Source organism: Scyliorhinus torazame, chromosome 15 (genome assembly GCF_047496885.1).
Source record: "Scyliorhinus torazame isolate Kashiwa2021f chromosome 15, sScyTor2.1, whole genome shotgun sequence".
Lineage (NCBI taxonomy): Eukaryota > Metazoa > Chordata > Chondrichthyes > Carcharhiniformes > Scyliorhinidae > Scyliorhinus > Scyliorhinus torazame.
The window spans coordinates 211,894,251-211,913,203 of record NC_092721.1 but is presented as its reverse complement, the minus strand read 5'-3'; the positions used below and the strand labels follow the sequence as shown (position 1 = coordinate 211,913,203).

Here is an 18,953-nt window from a genome sequence, read left to right as displayed (position 1 = left end):
TAACCTCACACTTTTCCACATTGTATTCCCTCTGCCACTTCATTGCCCGCTCCTCTAGCCTGTCCAAGTCCTTCTGCAGCCCCCCTGCTTCCTCAATACTACCTGTCCCTCCACAGATCTTTGTATCATCTGCAAACTTAGCAACAGTGCCTTCAGTTCCTTCTTCCAGATCATTAATGTGTATTGTGAATGTGTATCATGGTTTGATGGAATTCTCTCATAGATCAGAGACGACACACACAACTGTCTGGTTGATCCCCAGTGTAAATTGTTGATAAATAAATTTTTTGTACAGGTTCAGTTAATGAATCTGCTTCTCCCACAGGCCGTCCTCTGCTGTTGTTGCGGATTTTGGCTGCGGTGATTGTAAACTTGCTCGGAGCGTGAGCAACAAGGTTTATTCCTTTGACTTGGTGGCACTCAATCAATACGTGACTGTATGTGACATCGCAAGTGTGAGTATTGTGGGAGGCATACTCTGCTCATCAGTGCCAGAGACCCCCCCACTCCTTCCCTGGTCAATAACTGGACATCCCTGACCTTTTGTTCCTGATTCCCTCTCTGATCCCGGTTCAGTCCTGATTCCCTCTCCCTCTGATCCCGGTTCAGTCCTGATTCCCTCTCCCTCTGGTCCCGGTTCGTTCCCCGATTCCCCTCCCTCTGATACCGGTTCCTTCCCGATACCCTCTCCCTCTGATCCCGGTTCAGTCCGAATTCCCTCTCCCTCTGATCCCGGTTCAGTCCTGATTCCCTCTCCCTCTGATCCCGGTTCAGTCCTGATTCCCTCTCCCTCTGGTCCCGGTTCGTTCCCCGATTCCCCTCCCTCTGATCCCGGTTCAGTCCTGATTCCCTCTCCCTCTGATCCCAGTTCAGTCCTGATTCCCTCTCCCTCTGATACCGGTTCCTTCCTGATTCCCTCTCCCTCTGATCCCGGTTCAGTCCTGATTCCCCCTCCCTCTGATCCCGGTTCAGTCCCGATACCCTCTCCCTCTGATCCCGGTTCAGTCCTGACTCCCTCTCCCTCTGATCCCGGTTCAGTCCTGATTCCCTCTCCCTCTGATCCCGGTTCAGTCCTGATTCTCTCTCCCTCTGATCCCGGTTCGTTCCTGATTCCCTCTCCCACTGATCCCGGTTCGCATGGCAGCACAGTGGTTAGCACTGTTGTTTCACAGCACCAGGGTCCCAGGTTCGATTCCCCGCTGGGTCACTGTCTGTGCGGAGTCTGCACATCCTCCCCGTGTCTGCGTGGGTTTCCTCCGGGTGCTCCTGTTTACTCCCACAGTCCCGGAAGACGTGCTCTTAGGTGAATTGGACATTCTGAATTCTCCCTCAGAGTACCCGAATAGGCGCTGGAGTGTGGCGACTAGGGGCTTTCCACAATAACTTCATTGCAGTGTTAATGTAAGCCTACTTGTGACAATAAAGATTATAAAAATAATAATCTCCCTCTGATCCCGGTTCACTCCTGATTCCCTCTCCCTCTGATCCCGGTATTTTCATGATTTCCCTGTCCCTCTAATTTTCTCTCCAGTCCTGGTGCTTCCCTCCGCTATTGAGGTCTAGCGACCTGGCCCCCCGACCCTGCGACCTGGCTCCGCGACCCTGCGACCTGGTCCCGCGACTCTGCGACCTGGTCCCGTGACCCTGCGACCTGGTCCCGTGACCCTGCGACCTGGTCCCGTGACCCTGCGACCTGGTCCCGTGACCCTGCGACCTGGTCCCGTGACCCTGCGACCTGGTCCCGTGACCCTGCGACCTGGTCCCGTGACCCTGCGACCTGGTCCCGTGACCCTGCGACCTGGTCCCGTGACCCTGCGACCTGGTCCCGTGACCCTGCGACCTGGTCCCGTGACCCTGCGACCTGGTCCCGTGACCCTGCGACCTGGTCCCGTGACCCTGCGACCTGGTCCCGTGACCCTGCGACCTGGTCCCGTGACCCTGCGACCTGGTCCCGTGACCCTGCGACCTGGTCCCGTGACCCTGCGACCTGGTCCCGTGACCCTGCGACCTGGTCCCGTGACCCTGCGACCTGGTCCCGTGACCCTGCGACCTGGTCCCGTGACCCTGCGACCTGGTCCCGTGACCCTGCGACCTGGTCCCGTGACCCTGCGACCTGGTCCCGTGACCCTGCGACCTGGTCCCGTGACCCTGCGACCTGGTCCCGTGACCCTGCGACCTGGTCCCGTGACCCTGCGACCTGGTCCCGTGACCCTGCGACCTGGTCCCGTGACCCTGCGACCTGGTCCCGTGACCCTGCGACCTGGTCCCGTGACCCTGCGACCTGGTCCCGTGACCCTGCGACCTGGTCCCGTGACCCTGCGACCTGGTCCCGTGACCCTGCGACCTGGTCCCGTGACCCTGCGACCTGGTCCCGTGACCCTGCGACCTGGTCCCGTGACCCTGCGACCTGGTCCCGTGACCCTGCGACCTGGTCCCGTGACCCTGCGACCTGGTCCCGTGACCCTGCGACCTGGTCCCGTGACCCTGCGACCTGGTCCCGTGACCCTGCGACCTGGTCCCGTGACCCTGCGACCTGGTCCCGTGACCCTGCGACCTGGTCCCGTGACCCTGTCCTGCGACCTGGTCCCGCGGCCCTGCCGCCCGGTCCCGCGACCCTGCGACCCGGTCCCGCCACCCGGTCCCGCGACCCTGCCACCCGACCCCGCCACCCGGTCCCGCGATCCTGCCACCCGGTCCCGCCACCCGGTCCCGCCACCCTGCCACCCGGTCCCGCCACCCTGCCACCCGGTCCCGCCACCCTGCCACCCGGTCCCGCCACCCTGCCACCCGGTCCCGCCACCCTGCCACCCGGTCCCGCCACCCTGCCACCCGGTCCCGCCACCCTGCCACCCGGTCCCGCCACCCTGCCACCCGGTCCCGCCACCCTGCCACCCGGTCCCGCCACCCGGTCCCGCCACCCTGCCACCCGGTCCCGCCACCCTGCCACCCGGTCCCGCCACCCTGCCACCCGGTCCCGCCACCCTGCCACCCGGTCCCGCCACCCTGCCACCCGGTCCCGCCACCCTGCCACCCGGTCCCGCCACCCTGCCACCCGGTCCCGCCACCCTGCCACCCGGTCCCGCCACCCTGCCACCCGGTCCCGCCACCCTGCCACCCGGTCCCGCCACCCTGCCACCCGGTCCCGCCACCCTGCCACCCGGTCCCGCCACCCTGCCACCCGGTCCCGCCACCCTGCCACCCGGTCCCGCCACCCTGCCACCCGGTCCCGCCACCCTGCCACCCGGTCCCGCCACCCTGCCACCCGGTCCCGCCACCCTGCCACCCGGTCCCGCCACCCTGCCACCCGGTCCCGCCACCCTGCCACCCGGTCCCGCCACCCGGTCCCGCCACCCTGCCACCCGGTCCCGCCACCCTGCCACCCGGTCCCGCCACCCTGCCACCCGGTCCCGCCACCCCGCCACCCGGTCCCGCCACCCGGTCCCGCCACCCCGCCACCCGGTCCCGCCACCCCGCCACCCGGTCCCGCCACCCCGCCACCCGGTCCCGCCACCCCGCCACCCGGTCCCGCCACCCCCGCCACCCGGTCCCGCCACCCCGCCACCCGGTCCCGCCACCCCGCCACCCGGTCCCGCCACCCCGCCACCCGGTCCCGCCACCCCGCCACCCGGTCCCGCCACCCGGTCCCGCCACCCCGCCACCCGGTCCCGCCACCCCGCCACCCGGTCCCGCCACCCCGCCACCCGGTCCCGCCACCCGGTCCCGCCACCCCGCCACCCGGTCCCGCCACCCCGCCACCCGGTCCCGCCACCCGGTCCCGCCACCCTGCCACCCGGTCCCGCCACCCTGCCACCCGGTCCCGCCACCCTGCCACCCGGTCCCGCCACCCTGCCACCCGGTCCCGCCACCCTGCCACCCGATCCCGCCACCCTGCCACCCGGTCCCGCCACCCTGCCACCCGGTCCCGCCACCCTGCCACCCGGTCCCGCCACCCTGCCACCCGGTCCCGCCACCCTGCCACCCGGTCCTGCCACCCGGTCCCGCCACCCTGCCACCCGGTCCCCGCCACCCTGCCACCCGGTCCCCGCCACCCTGCCACCCGGTCCCGCCACCCTGCCACCCGGTCCCGCCACCCTGCCACCCGGTCCCGCCACCCTGCCACCCGGTCCCGCCACCCTGCCACCCGGTCCCGCCACCCTGCCACCCGGTCCCGCCACCCTGCCACCCGGTCCCGCCACCCGGTCCCGCCACCCTGCCACCCGGTCCCGCCACCCTGCCACCCGGTCCCGCCACCCTGCCACCCGGTCCCGCCACCCCTGCCACCCGGTCCCGCCACCCCTGCCACCCGGTCCCGCCACCCGGCCCCGCCCCGCCGCCCCGCCCCGCCACCCGGTCCCGCAAGGTGTCAAGCCGGATTACTGGAACCATCCCGGGATTGCAGTTACTGGTGTGATGGGGATCTGTGTTTTGCTGGTTATAACCGAGGAGACTACAGCCAAACTTGTCAAAGGCTGAAATGTTAACCAGACGACTCCCGATTTAAAGTGTCTGGCAAAGGAATAGATGCTTGAGGAGAAAAAGCTTTATTTCTGCTGGGTTTGGAATGCACAGCCTGACAGTGCGACAAGGGAATTGAATGAGAAGACGGGTACAGTCACAGAGTGACTGTGTAATGGGATTAGGAGCACTTCAGCCATGGACTGGGATTCTGCAAACAGGATCAAAACCAACCACAGCAACTGGGGAAGAGAAATTCAATGAATAAATCTGGAACACAGCACGGTATGGTTATACAGCGGTTAGCACTGTGGCTTCACAGCGCCAGGGTGCCAGGTTCGATTCCGGCTTGGGTCACTCTCTGTGCGGAGTCTGCACGTTCTCCCCGTGTCTGCGTGGGTTTCCCCCGGATGCTCCGGTTTCCTCCCACAATCCAAATTTGTGCAGGTTAGGTGGACTGGCCATGATAAATTGCCCTTAGTGTCCAAAAAGGTTAGGTGGTTTGCTGGGTTACGGGGATAGGGTGGAGGTGTGGGTTGCAATCAGACCCTGTGTTTGGCGCACCACCGCTCCACCCGAACCCACACTCAATCCCTCTTCAGACCCTCGATGCCCGAAGTGCCACTGCCATCGGCACGATCACCAAGGCGAAGAGCAACGGGGAGAGTGGGCATCCCTACCTCATCCCACGATGTAACTTGGACGTATCCCAAACTCACTAGGTTCATCCACCCACTCGCAATAATAATTATCCCCTCGTCGCCACGTTCCGGCGCCTGTTCGGGTACACAGAGGGAGAATTCAGAACGTCCAATTCACGTAACAGCACATCTTTCGGGACTTGTGGGAAGAAACCGGAGCACCCGGAGGAAACCCACGCAGACACGGGGAGAACATGCAGACTCCGCACAAACAGTAACCCAAGCTGGGAATTGAACCTCGGCCCTGGAGCTGGGAAGCTACAGTGCTAACCACTGTGCTACTGTGCAACCAGCACCCTCTACACCCCTGCCTGAACTGCCCTAACAGATACCCACTCCATCCGATCAAAAGCCTTCTCTGCGTCCATCTCCATGACCTCCACCTCCATCTCCTCCACCTCCATCTCCTCCACCTCCATCTCCTCCACCTCCATCTCCACCACCTCCATCTCCACCACCTCCACCTCCATCTCCTCCATCTCCACCACCTCCATCTCCTCCACCTCCATCTCCTCCACCTCCATCTCCTCCACCTCCATCTCCTCCACCTCCATCTCCTCCAACTCCATCTCCTCCACCTCCATCTCCTCCACCTCCATCTCCTCCACCTCCATCTCTTCCACCTCCATCTCCTTCACCGCCATCTCCTCCACCTCCATCTCCTCCACCTCCATCTCCTCCACCTCCATCTCCTCCACCTCCACCTCCTCCACCTCCATCTCCTCCACCTCCATCTCCTCCACCTCCATCTCCACCACCTCCATCTCCTCCACCTCCATCTCCTCCACCTCCATCTCCACCACCTCCATCTCCTCCACCTCCACCTCCATCTCCTCCATCTCCACCACCTCCATCTCCTCCACCTCCATCTCCTCCACCTCCATCTCCTCCACCTCCATCTCCTCCACCTCCATCTCCTCCACCTCCATCTCCTCCACCTCCACCACCTCCATCTCCACCACCTCCACCTCCATCTCCTCCACCTCCTCCACCTCCTCCACCTCTACCTCCTCCACCTCCATCTCCTCCACCTCCATCTCCTCCACCTCCACCTCCTCCACCTCCATCTCCTCCACCTCCATCTCCTCCACCTCCACCTCCACCTCCATCTCCTCCACCTCCACCACCTCCACCTCCTCCACCTCCATCACCTCCACCTCCATCTCCTCCATCTCCACCACCTCCATCTCCTCCACCTCCATCTCCTCCACCTCCATCTCCTCCACCTCCATCTCCTCCACCTCCATCTCTTCCACCTCCATCTCTTCCACCTCCATCTCCACCACCTCCATCTCCACCTCCTCCACCTCCACCACCTCCATCTCCACCACCTCCATCTCCACCACCTCCATCTCCACCACCTCCATCTCCACCACCTCCATCTCCACCACCTCCATCTCCACCTCCTCCACCTCCATCTCCACCACCTCCATCTCCACCACCTCCATCTCCACCTCCTCCACCTCCACCTCCTCCACCTCCATCTCCTCCACCTCCATCTCCTCCACCTCCATCTCCTCCACCTCCATCTCCTCCACCTCCATCTCCACCACCTCCATCTCCACCACCTCCATCTCCTCCACCTCCATCTCCTCCACCTCCATCTCCACCACCTCCATCTCCACCACCTCCATCTCCTCCACCTCCATCTCCTCCACCTCCATCTCCTCCACCTCCATCTCCTCCACCTCCATCTCCACCACCTCCATCTCCACCACCTCCATCTCCACCACCTCCATCTCCACCACCTCCATCTCCACCACCTCCATCTCCTCCACCTCCATCTCCACCACCTCCACCTCCACCACCTCCATCTCCTCCACCGCCATCTCCTCCACCTCCATCTCCACCACCTCCACCTCCTCCACCTCCACCTCCATCTCCTCCACCTCCATCTCCACCACCTCCATCTCCTCCTCCTCCACCTCCATCTCCTCCACCTCCATCTCCTCCACCTCCATCTCCTCCACCTCCATCTCCTCCACCTCCATCTCCTCCACCTCCATCTCCTCCACCTCCATCTCCTCCACCTCCATCTCCTCCACCTCCATCTCCTCCACCTCCATCTCCTCCACCTCCATCTCCTCCACCTCCATCTCCTCCACCTCCATCTCCTCCACCTCCATCTCCTCCACCTCCATCTCCTCCACCTCCATCTCCTCCACCTCCATCTCCACCACCTCCATCTCCTCCACCTCCATCTCCTCCACCTCCATCTCCACCACCTCCATCTCCTCCACCTCCATCTCCTCCACCTCCATCTCCTCCACCTCCGTCTCCTCCACCTCCCTCTCCTCCACCTCCCTCTCCTCCATCTCCTCCACCTCCATCTCCTCCACCTCCATCTCCTCCACCTCCATCTCCTCCACCTCCGTCTCCTCCACCTCCGTCTCCTCCACCTCCGTCTCCTCCACCTCCGTCTCCTCCACCTCCGTCTCCTCCACCTCCACCTCCTCCACCTCCACCTCCTCCACCTCCATCTCCTCCACCTCCATCTCCTCCACCACCTCCATCTCCACCACCTCCGCCTCCATCTCCACCGCCTCCATCTCCTCCACCTCCATCTCCTCCATCTCCTCCATCTCCTCCACCTCCTCCACCTCCATCTCCTCCACCTCCATCTCCTCCATCTCCTCCACCTCCACCACCTCCATCTCCACCACCTCCACCTCCTCCATCTCCACCACCTCCATCTCCTCCACCTCCATCTCCTCCACCTCCATCTCCTCCACCTCCATCTCCTCCACCTCCATCTCCTCCACCTCCATCTCTTCCACCTCCATCTCTTCCACCTCCATCTCTTCCACCTCCATCTCCACCACCTCCATCTCCACCACCTCCATCTCCACCACCTCCATCTCCACCTCCTCCACCTCCATCTCCTCCACCTCCTCCACCTCCATCTCCTCCACCTCCATCTCCTCCACCTCCATCTCCTCCACCTCCATCTCCTCCACCTCCACCACCTCCATCTCCACCACCTCCATCTCCTCCATCTCCACCACCTCCATCTCCTCCACCTCCATCTCCTCCACCTCCATCTCCTCCACCTCCATCTCCTCCACTTCCATCTCTTCCACCTCCATCTCTTCCACCTCCATCTCCACCACCTCCATCTCCACCACCTCCATCTCCACCACCTCCATCTCCACCTCCTCCATCTCCACCACCTCCATCTCCACCACCTCCATCTCCACCACCTCCATCTCCACCACCTCCATCTCCACCACCTCCATCTCCTCCACCTCCATCTCCACCACCTCCATCTCCACCACCTCCATCTCCACCTCCTCCATCTCCTCCACCTCCATCTCCTCCACCTCCATCTCCTCCACCTCCATCTCCTCCACCTCCATCTCCTCCACCTCCATCTCCTCCACCTCCATCTCCTCCACCTCCATCTCCTCCACCTCCATCTCCTCCACCTCCACCTCCTCCACCTCCATCTCCTCCACCTCCATCTCCTCCACCTCCATCTCCTCCACCTCCATCTCCTCCACCTCCATCTCCTCCACCTCCATCTCCTCCACCTCCATCTCCTCCACCTCCATCTCCTCCACCTCCATCTCCTCCACCTCCATCTCCATCTCCTCCACCTCCATCTCCTCCACCTCCATCTCCTCCACCTCCATCTCCTCCACCTCCATCTCCTCCACCTCCACCTCCTCCACCTCCACCTCCTCCACCTCCATCTCCTCCACCTCCATCTCCTCCACCTCCATCTCCTCCACCTCCATCTCCTCCACCTCCATCTCCTCCACCTCCATCTCCTCCACCTCCATCTCCTCCACCTCCATCTCCTCCACCTCCATCACCACCTCCATCTCCTCCACCTCCATCTCCTCCACCTCCATCTCCTCCACCTCCATCTCCTCCACCTCCATCTCCTCCACCTCCATCTCCTCCACCTCCATCTCCTCCACCTCCATCTCCTCCACCTCCCTCTCCTCCATCTCCTCCACCTCCATCTCCTCCACCTCCATCTCCTCCACCTCCATCTCCTCCACCTCCATCTCCTCCACCTCCTCCACCTCCACCTCCTCCACCTCCATCTCCTCCACCTCCATCTCCTCCACCTCCATCTCCACCACCTCCATCTCCTCCACCTCCATCTCCTCCACCTCCATCTCCCCCACCTCCATCTCCCCCACCTCCATCTCCCCCACCTCCATCTCCCCCACCTCCATCTCCTCCACCTCCATCTCCTCCACCTCCACCACCTCCAGCTCCATCTCCTCCACCTCCATCTCCTCCACCTCCTCCACCTCCATCTCCTCCACCTCCATCTCCTCCACCTCCATCTCCTCCACCTCCATCTCCTCCACCTCCACCTCCTCCACCTCCACCTCCACCACCTCCATCTCCTCCACCTCCATCTCCTCCACCTCCATCTCCTCCACCTCCATCTCCTCCACCTCCATCTCCTCCACCTCCATCTCCTCCACCTCCATCTCCTCCACCTCCATCTCCTCCACCTCCATCTCCTCCACCTCCCTCTCCTCCACCTCCCTCTCCTCCACCTCCCTCTCCTCCACCTCCCTCTCCTCCACCTCCCTCTCCTCCACCTCCCTCTCCTCCATCTCCTCCGCCTCCATCTCCTCCGCCTCCATCTCCTCCGCCTCCATCTCCTCCGCCTCCATCTCCTCCGCCTCCATCTCCTCCGCCTCCATCTCCTCCGCCTCCACCACCTCCGCCTCCACCACCTCCACCTCCATCTCCTCCACCTCCATCTCCTCCACCTCCATCTCCTCCACCTCCATCTCCTCCACCTCCATCTCCTCCACCTCCATCTCCTCCACCTCCATCTCCTCCACCTCCATCTCCTCCATCTCCTCCACCTCCATCTCCTCCACCTCCACCACCTCCATCTCCACCACCTCCACCTCCATCTCCTCCACCTCCATCTCCTCCACCTCCATCTCCTCCACCTCCATCTCCTCCACCTCCATCTCCTCCACCTCCATCTCCTCCACCTCCTCCACCTCCACCTCCTCCACCTCCATCTCCTCCACCTCCATCTCCTCCACCTCCATCTCCTCAACCTCCATCTCCTCCACCTCCACCTCCTCCACCTCCACCTCCTCCACCTCCATCTCCTCCACCTCCACCACCTCCATCTCCTCCACCTCCACCACCTCCATCTCCACCACCTCCACCTCCATCTCCACCACCTCCATCTCCTCCACCTCCATCTCCTCCACCTCCATCTCCTCCACCTCCATCTCCTCCACCTCCATCTCTTCCACCTCCATCTCCACCACCTCCATCTCCACCACCTCCATCTCCTCCATCTCCACCTCCTCCATCTCCATCTCCATCTCCACCTCCTCCATCTCCACCTCCTCCATCTCCACCTCCTCCATCTCCACCACCTCCATCTCCACCACCTCCATCTCCACCACCTCCATCTCCACCACCTCCATCTCCACCATCTCCATCTCCACCACCTCCATCTCCACCACCTCCATCTCCACCACCTCCATCTCCACCACCTCCATCTCCACCACCTCCATCTCCACCACCTCCATCTCCTCCACCTCCATCTCCTCCACCTCCATCTCCACCACCTCCATCTCCACCACCTCCATCTCCACCACCTCCATCTCCTCCACCTCCATCTCCTCCACCTCCATCTCCTCCACCTCCACCTCCTCCACCTCCATCTCCTCCACCTCCATCTCCTCCATCTCCTCCACCTCCATCTCCTCCATCTCCTCCACCTCCATCTCCTCCACCTCCATCTCCTCCACCTCCATCTCCTCCACCTCCATCTCCTCCACCTCCATCTCCTCCACCTCCATCTCCTCCACCTCCATCTCTTCCACCTCCATCTCTTCCACCTCCATCTCCTCCACCTCCATCTCCTCCACCTCCATCTCCTCCACCTCCATCTCCTCCACCTCCATCTCCTCCACCTCCATCTCCTCCACCTCCCTCTCCTCCACCTCCCTCTCCTCCATCTCCTCCACCTCCATCTCCTCCACCTCCATCTCCTCCACCTCCATCTCCTCCACCTCCATCTCCTCCATCTCCTCCACCTCCATCTCCTCCACCTCCATCACCACCTCCATCTCCTCCACCTCCATCTCCTCCACCTCCATCTCCTCCACCTCCATCTCCTTCACCTCCATCTCCTCCACCTCCACCTCCATCTCCTCCACCTCCATCTCCTCCACCTCCATCTCCTCCACCTCCATCTCCTCCACCTCCATCTCCTCCACCTCCATCTCCTCCACCTCCACCTCCATCTCCTCCACCTCCATCTCCTCCACCTCCATCTCCTCCACCTCCATCTCCTCCACCTCCATCTCCTCCACCTCCATCTCCTCCACCTCCATCTCCTCCACCTCCCTCTCCTCCACCTCCCTCTCCTCCACCCCCCTCTCCTCCATCTCCTCCACCTCCATCTCCTCCACCTCCATCTCCTCCACCTCCATCTCCTCCACCTCCATCTCCTCCACCTCCATCTCCTCCACCTCCATCTCCTCCACCTCCATCTCCTCCACCTCCATCTCCACCTCCATCTCCTCCACCTCCATCTCCTCCACCTCCATCTCCTCCACCTCCATCTCCTCCACCTCCATCTCCTCCACCTCCATCTCCTCCACCTCCATCTCCTCCACCTCCATCTCCTCCACCTCCATCTCCTCCACCTCCATCTCCACCTCCATCTCCACCACCTCCATCTCCACCACCTCCATCTCCTCCACCTCCATCTCCTCCACCTCCATCTCCTCCACCTCCATCTCCTCCACCCCTTCCACCTCCATCTCCACCACCTCCATCTCCACCACCTCCATCTCCACCACCTCCATCTCCAACACCTCCATCTCCTCCACCTCCATCTCCACCACCTCCATCTCCACCACCTCCATCTCCACCACCTCCATCTCCACCACCTCCATCTCCACCACCTCCATCTCCACCACCTCCATCTCCACCACCTCCATCTCCTCCACCTCCATCTCCTCCACCTCCATCTCCTCCACCTCCATCTCCTCCACCTCCATCTCCTCCACCTCCTCCACCTCCATCTCCTCCACCTCCATCTCCTCCACCTCCATCTCCTCCACCTCCATCTCCTCCACCTCCACCACCTCCACCTCCACCACCTCCACCTCCTCCACCTCCACCACCTCCATCTCCACCACCTCCATCTCCACCACCTCCATCTCCACCACCTCCATCTCCACCACCTCCATCTCCACCACCTCCATCTCCACCACCTCCATCGCCACCACCTCCATCGCCACCACCTCCATCGCCACCACCTCCATCTCCTCCACCTCCTCCACCTCCATCTCCTCCACCTCCATCTCCACCACCTCCACCTCCACCACCTCCACCTCCTCCACCTCCATCTCCTCCACCTCCTCCACCTCCATCTCCTCCACCTCCATCTCCTCCACCTCCATCTCCTCCACCTCCATCTCCTCCACCTCCATCTCCTCCACCTCCATCTCCTCCACCTCCATCTCCTCCACCTCCATCTCCTCCACCTCCTCCACCTCCACCTCCTCCACCTCCACCTCCTCCACCTCCATCTCCTCCACCTCCATCTCCTCCACCTCCATCTCCTCCACCTCCTCCACCTCCATCTCCACCACCTCCACCTCCACCACCTCCACCACCTCCATCTCCTCCACCTCCTCCACCTCCACCTCAACCACCACCACCTCCATCTCCACCACCTCCATCTCCACCACCTCCATCTCCACCACCTCCATCTCCACCACCTCCACCTCCATCTCCACCACCTCCACCTCCATCTCCACCACCTCCATCTCCACCACCTCCATCTCCTCCACCTCCATCTCCACCACCACCACCTCCATCTCCACCACCACCACCTCCACCTCCTTCTCTACCATCATCTCCTCCACCTCCACCTTGTTGCTAACTTTTGGCTGGTTCAATTGGCTCTGTTTTATAACCTTTGCTCTAGAGTCGCCAGGTATCTTTATGATACCGCCACAAGGTTCAAGTTCAAGTAATGATCAATAACTCAACACACCAATTAGTAAGATTCAAATCAAAACACATTCATTATACACAGTAAATCGCTACTCATGCATCAACTCTACTTTCTAGGCTATTTCTATAACTAACAGGCCTATACTTAGCTTCGTACTGGCCCACCAGGGCAGGGGAACAAAATGCCTTTCTTTCAGGTTCTGAGTCTGCAGGATTCAAAAGCTGGTATGGACTGGTAGCTAGGAGCGCCCATCTCGTAGCGAACGTTGACTTGAGACTTACTTTCTTGGCAGCCGCTGGACAGTTCACTCTCGGGTTGCTTCGCGTTGCTGAGTGACGCTGTCAAGAAGGACGATTTGAACTTGGGGGCTTTACTTTATAGTCCCCAGGGGCTTCTCTCCCTTCGGGGCGGACCCCGTACCTGATTTCATGTGATTGGACTTCGTTCCTGATCGTTGGGCGGTCTTTAAGTGTCCGTTAACCTCTTTTGTCTTGGCTCCTACTGGCGCCGAGGAGTCTGGCTTGGCCTTGTTTACCTTAAAATGTTTCGATTGTTCCCGGGGATCGCTCATTCCTATGTAGATGGCTGCTTGTATCGATGCTGTCTGGGTTTCTGCAGAGTCTAATACACAGTAAACTTGCACCTGCTGGTTTTTGCCTGTGTTGGCTGAATTTCCCTTCAGCCTTTGCGGTTCTCCATTTTAAGTCGGGAAGTGGCCAACTCAGGTGGCTACACACCCTCCTTGTGATCCTAACGCGAAGCGTGAAGGATCACATAACTGCGTTGTCTTCATTCCCTGACCCGGCGAGCACTCTTCTATGGCCTCTACACAGGCCATAACTGGCCATTTGTGGGCAGCACGGTAGCATTGTGGATAGCACAATTGCTTCACAGCTCCAGGGTCCCAGGTTCGATTCCCGGCTTGGGTCACTGTCTGTGCGGAGTCTGCACATCCTCCCCGTGTGTGCGTGGGTTTCCTCCGGGTGCTCCGGTTTCCTCCCACAGTCCAAAGATGTGCAGGTTCGGTGGATTGGCCATGATAAATTGCCCTTAGTGTCCACAATTGCCCTTAGTGGTGGGTGGGGTTACTGGGTTGTGGGGATAGGGTGGTGGTGTGGACCTTGGGTAGGGTGCTCTTTCCAAGAGCCTGTACAGACTCGATGGGCCGAATGGCCTCCTTCTACACTGTAAATTCTATGAAATAACTATGCAAGAAATTTTAACTAACATTCTAAGTGGCGCTATGTCAAAACAGGGACATGCATTACAAAATAAGAACTGTCCTCAATAAACTACACTCAAACATTCAATCATACTAACTGCCTTAATGATACAAACAAAATCATAGCAGCATTATTCACAGTTTTCCTGGCTTGGCAGTCAAGCTCAGGATTGTACAATCGCTCATGAAACATTTCTTTATTCACAAAAAGGAACGCAAACGAATGTCCTTTATTATAGATCGCGGGGGTCTGGTCATAACCGAAAATAGGGGATCTGATCCTATCTCCCGGGGTGCGAGCGCGGTAGGCTCTCCTCCATTTCCTCAGGCGAATAGTCTGCACGATGCAGCAGAGTATCGCCAATACCAATAGGGATTCGATCACGTAGGACAGGGAGTACCAGGTTATAAACCTGTCACACCAAGATGGCATGGTGTCGCTTGTGACTGGGCTCTGGGTACTGTGGGGAAGTGAATCATTAACAGCTGGGGGTGGGGGTGGGGGGGTTGGGGTCAGGGGGTTCGCGTTTGCGCGCAACCAAATGATCATTAGGGTGATGAGCAACACGGAGGATGTCCTCCTGGTTCTTCTGCTTTCTCTTCTCTTCTCTTCGCTGGAGCTTCTGGGGTTCTGTGGGATCAAGCATAGTGTCTGTTACTATCTTGGTTTAATATCTCGTACGTTAGTATGTCTCTCCTTCAGTGCCAATTCTCCCTTTACAATTTGTCACCATGTGTGACTCCATTTAAAAAACAAAACGAATATTCCGGACAAGACACACTTAAAAATCCTGAACCAGTGCGAGCCGTCTCGCAGGCTGTGCGATTTACCACCCAAATGTTTGAGGATGTAAATAGCACAGGGTTGGCAACCTAAGGGTCGCCTGAAACAAACAAAACTTTTTGAACCAAAAGTGCCGAAATGAGGTGCGTATGGGCCGCGACGGGTAAGAATTGGATGGAATCCCCGGGTAGGACGGCGACCAATGCCGTGTGTGCTCTACCCGAGCGTAGCTGACCAGAGGGGTGGTTCCCAGGCAGGGCGGGTTCCAATGCCGTTTCACCACTGCCTGAGCAACCGACAAGAACGGGCAAGAAATTTAGTCATCGTGGGGGGTTGCCGTATCGGTTCTACCTTCGAACCAGAAGAGCAGTTACGAACGGGGGTCTGTTTTTCTGTCGACAGACGAGTTCCTCTGAACTGGCGTCTGGGACATTAACAAGTCTCTGTGGACAAACTAGTTCCTCTGAACTAGCGCCCGGGACAAACTAGTTTCTCTGACTGCCAGGGGGCGTCAGAAGGGTGGTGGCGTGGGGCCGGGGGAATAAATAAATTCCGATCTTGCGTACAACATTTAACACTAACAGTAACAAACAACATTAAACAATATGCTGCAGGTTCCATCAGAAAGGACTCCGTTTTCTCCCAAGCGGTTCCTTTTTAGAACATCATCTGGACATCTCAGTTATCGGTTGCGAACAGGGTCGCAAAGGGGTTCTCGCTTTGGGAGTCAGACTCAAAGTCGTCATCTTTTCCCGGATGCCATACTCTGGAATGTATCAGGGCTGATAGGGCTGCATGATGTGACTTGGGGTCCATCTCGTTGTTCCGGACGAGCCTGAATGAGTTGTCGCGGTGCCAAAAGGTGGTGTCTAGTTCTGTGGGGACGGAGTCGGGGTCGCAATCGTAGGTCGGTGTTGGGGTTTGTTTAGGAAAGTGATCATGAAGGGATCACTCGAATCGTGGTCAGATTCGCCTGGTGTGGGTCCTGTTGCATGGGGATAGTAGGGAGGCATGCTGTGGCTATTGTCTGAGTCACAGTCGCTGCTGCTGCTGTCTGTGGGCATTCCGGGGCGGAGGCTAGAGTTCGGGGGTGGAGTCCGTGGCTGGGCTGGACGTGTTGGGGTAGGGTTACATTGGCTGTGGGCGGGGTGTGGTCTGCTGCGTCGAGCATGACGTGGTGTGTGTGGTTCGACTGTGGTCCATATGCCTTAAGCTGGTTAATATGGAACCACGCAGTCTTTCCGTTGGGGAACTTTATTTTGTAGATGGAAGGGCTGACTTTGTCCGCAATGGAGTACGGACCCGAATATTTAGGTGACAGGAATGTGCTGGGGTTGTATATGGAGAGCATGACTTGCTGTCCTACCTCAAACTCAGCCGCATGCACTGTCTTATCGAAACAGGCCTTGCTCTGTTTCTTTTGTGTGCCTAATCGTACCGCGGCTGCTAGCTGAGCCGTTTTAACATTCTCTACCAGTTGTTCTACTGCTTTCTCGTGTGTGAGGGCCGTCACTTCGGGGCTGGTCAAATCTAATCCCAATAAAAATTCTGTGCCTTTCATGGGGCGTCCGGTCATGAGGGTGCGTGGGGTGTAACCTGTGGATGTGGAAACTGTTTCGCAAAAACATCATCGCAAAAGGGAGGACTGAATCCCAAGTGGTTTTGGTCTGTTGGACCATTTTTCTGAGGGTTGATTTTAGGGTCCGATTCATGCGCTCCACGATACCACTTGACTGGGGGTGGTATGCGATGTGGAATTTTTGGGTAATGCCAAATATCGTGAGGACGTTCTTCATGACACGTCCTGTAAAATGGGAACCCTGGTCGGATTCAATGCTGCAGGGGACTCCCCATCTCGTAAAGATGTGGTGGGTTAAAATCTTGGCTGTGGTCTTTGCCGTGTTCGTTTTGGATGAGAATGCCTCTACCCATTTTGTAAACGTGTCTATCACCACGAGTACATACTTATAACCATTCCTGCAAGGGGGCAATGGTCCTATAGAATCAATCTGGAGGTTAGTCCAGGGGCCATTAACGGGGCGGGTGTGACTAAGCTGAGCCTTCTTTGCGTATCTGTCCAGATTGTTCTGGGCACAGATAAGGCAATTCTCAACGTAGTGCGTTACGTCTGCTTTTACACTTGGCCACCAACAGAGCTGCCTGAGGTGGGCTGTAGTGGGATCAATTCCCTGATGTCCATCACTGTCATGGAACAAACAAATCAGCCGATTCCTGTCTGTTCAGGAACCACATAAAGGGTGTCTTTTAACACCACACCGTCATGTGTGGTCAGTGCATTTTTAAACCCATCATAAGGTGCCGTAAATTTTCCTTTCAAAATCTCCCTGAGATTGTTATCCTGCTTCTGGGCCTGCACTAAATCCTCGATATTAGTCTGCGAGACCTGAACTGCATTCACTGGTGCGCTCTCGGGGGGTGTCCAAAAATATCCGTGCCTGAAACCTGCTTTTGCCAGTGCGTCGGCTTTTACGTTTCCAGGGCGGGAGGAACGGTGGTGGCTATGAACTTTAACTATTCCAAAAGTCCTGCCCTGGGCTTTTCCTAAAATGTGGCGGAGCAATGGGGCTGAGGGGAGGGGTTTTCCGTCTGCAGAAACAAATCCTCTTGCTTTCCACAGGGGTAGGAATTCTGTAAGGCTGTTGCAGACATAGAGGCTGTCCGAGTATATGTCTGCTGGGCTGGGGAAGGAATCTGGGTGTTCTACAATGTACGCCACGGCTGCTAGTTCTGCCGCCTGCGCGCCTAAGTGTCCTGGAAGTTTTATTGCGATTTCTTCTAGGGCGGGTCCCTGCGCGTCCTCGACGTAAATGCCGCATCCTGTTGTAATGCGCTTCCCTTTTAATATTGTGGAAGATCCATCCACATATATCCTTATGGGTTCGCACGTGTCTGGGTGCTTGGGGCTCTGGGTTGGACTACCTATCTTTCTGGGGGGTGTTTTCGCAATAATGGGGCCTGTGTTGTGGTGCGGTGAGATGATTTCACATTCGTGGGGGGTGCCTGTGTACTGTAGGTTATCTGCTAAGAAAGTGTGGGTCTTGGTCCTTTCAACAGTGATGTCCCGTCCCTGCATGAGAAGGGTCCATCTGGCTGCTCTTATTTGACTGACTGTACCGTCCTTAAGTCGTCCGTCCATAAAAGTTGGGTGGGGGGGTGTTCAGTCAGGATTGTGATGGGGTTCAGTCCGATTATGTAAGAAAAATACTGAACTGCCCAGAAAACTGCGAGCAGGTGCCTTTCACAGGCCGAAAATTCCTGCTCCACAGCATCTAAAACTCTGGAGGCGTAAGCCACGGGCCTTAACTGTTCGTGCCGTTCCTGGAGGAGCACAGCCGAAAGGGTGCGGTCAGTGGTCGCTACCTCTATCGCATAGGGGGGAAAGCGGGTCTGGAACTTGTAGTGCGGGGGCTGCTATGAAATGAAAATGAATGAAAATCGCTTATTGTCACAAGTAGGCTTCAAATGAAGTTACTGTGAAAAGCCCCTAGTCACCACATTCCGCCGCCTGTTCGGGGAGGCTGGTGCGGGAGTGCTCTTTTCAACGAGTCCACAGCATCCGTAATTGCCACGTCAATTTGGCAATCGAGTCAATTCTTTTGTGCTCGATTTCGCGTTTACCATGTGTGATAATTGTACCCAAATATATCACTTTGTTTTCCAAACTCTGGGCCTTTTTGGGGTCTACTTTACATCCAATTTCTTGTAGGAGTTCCAGGAGTTCGGACAGAAGCTCGATGTGCTCTTCCTTGGTGTCTGTCTGCAGTAATAGGTCGTCCACATACTGGACCAGACATT

At 58.7% G+C, this 18,953-nt stretch overlaps 1 protein-coding gene across 1 annotated transcript in view; it reads left to right on the top strand.

The window, feature by feature from the left end:
• Positions 1 to 302: 302 nt before the first annotated feature.
• The window catches only part of rrp8 (ribosomal RNA processing 8), a 28,091-nt gene continuing 9,440 nt past the window's right edge, over positions 303 to 18,953 (top strand). Inside the window, exon 1 of the mRNA XM_072477561.1 lies at positions 303 to 455. The gene's annotated coding sequence lies outside the window, so the exon portion shown is untranslated. The remainder of the gene's footprint in view (positions 456 to 18,953) is intronic.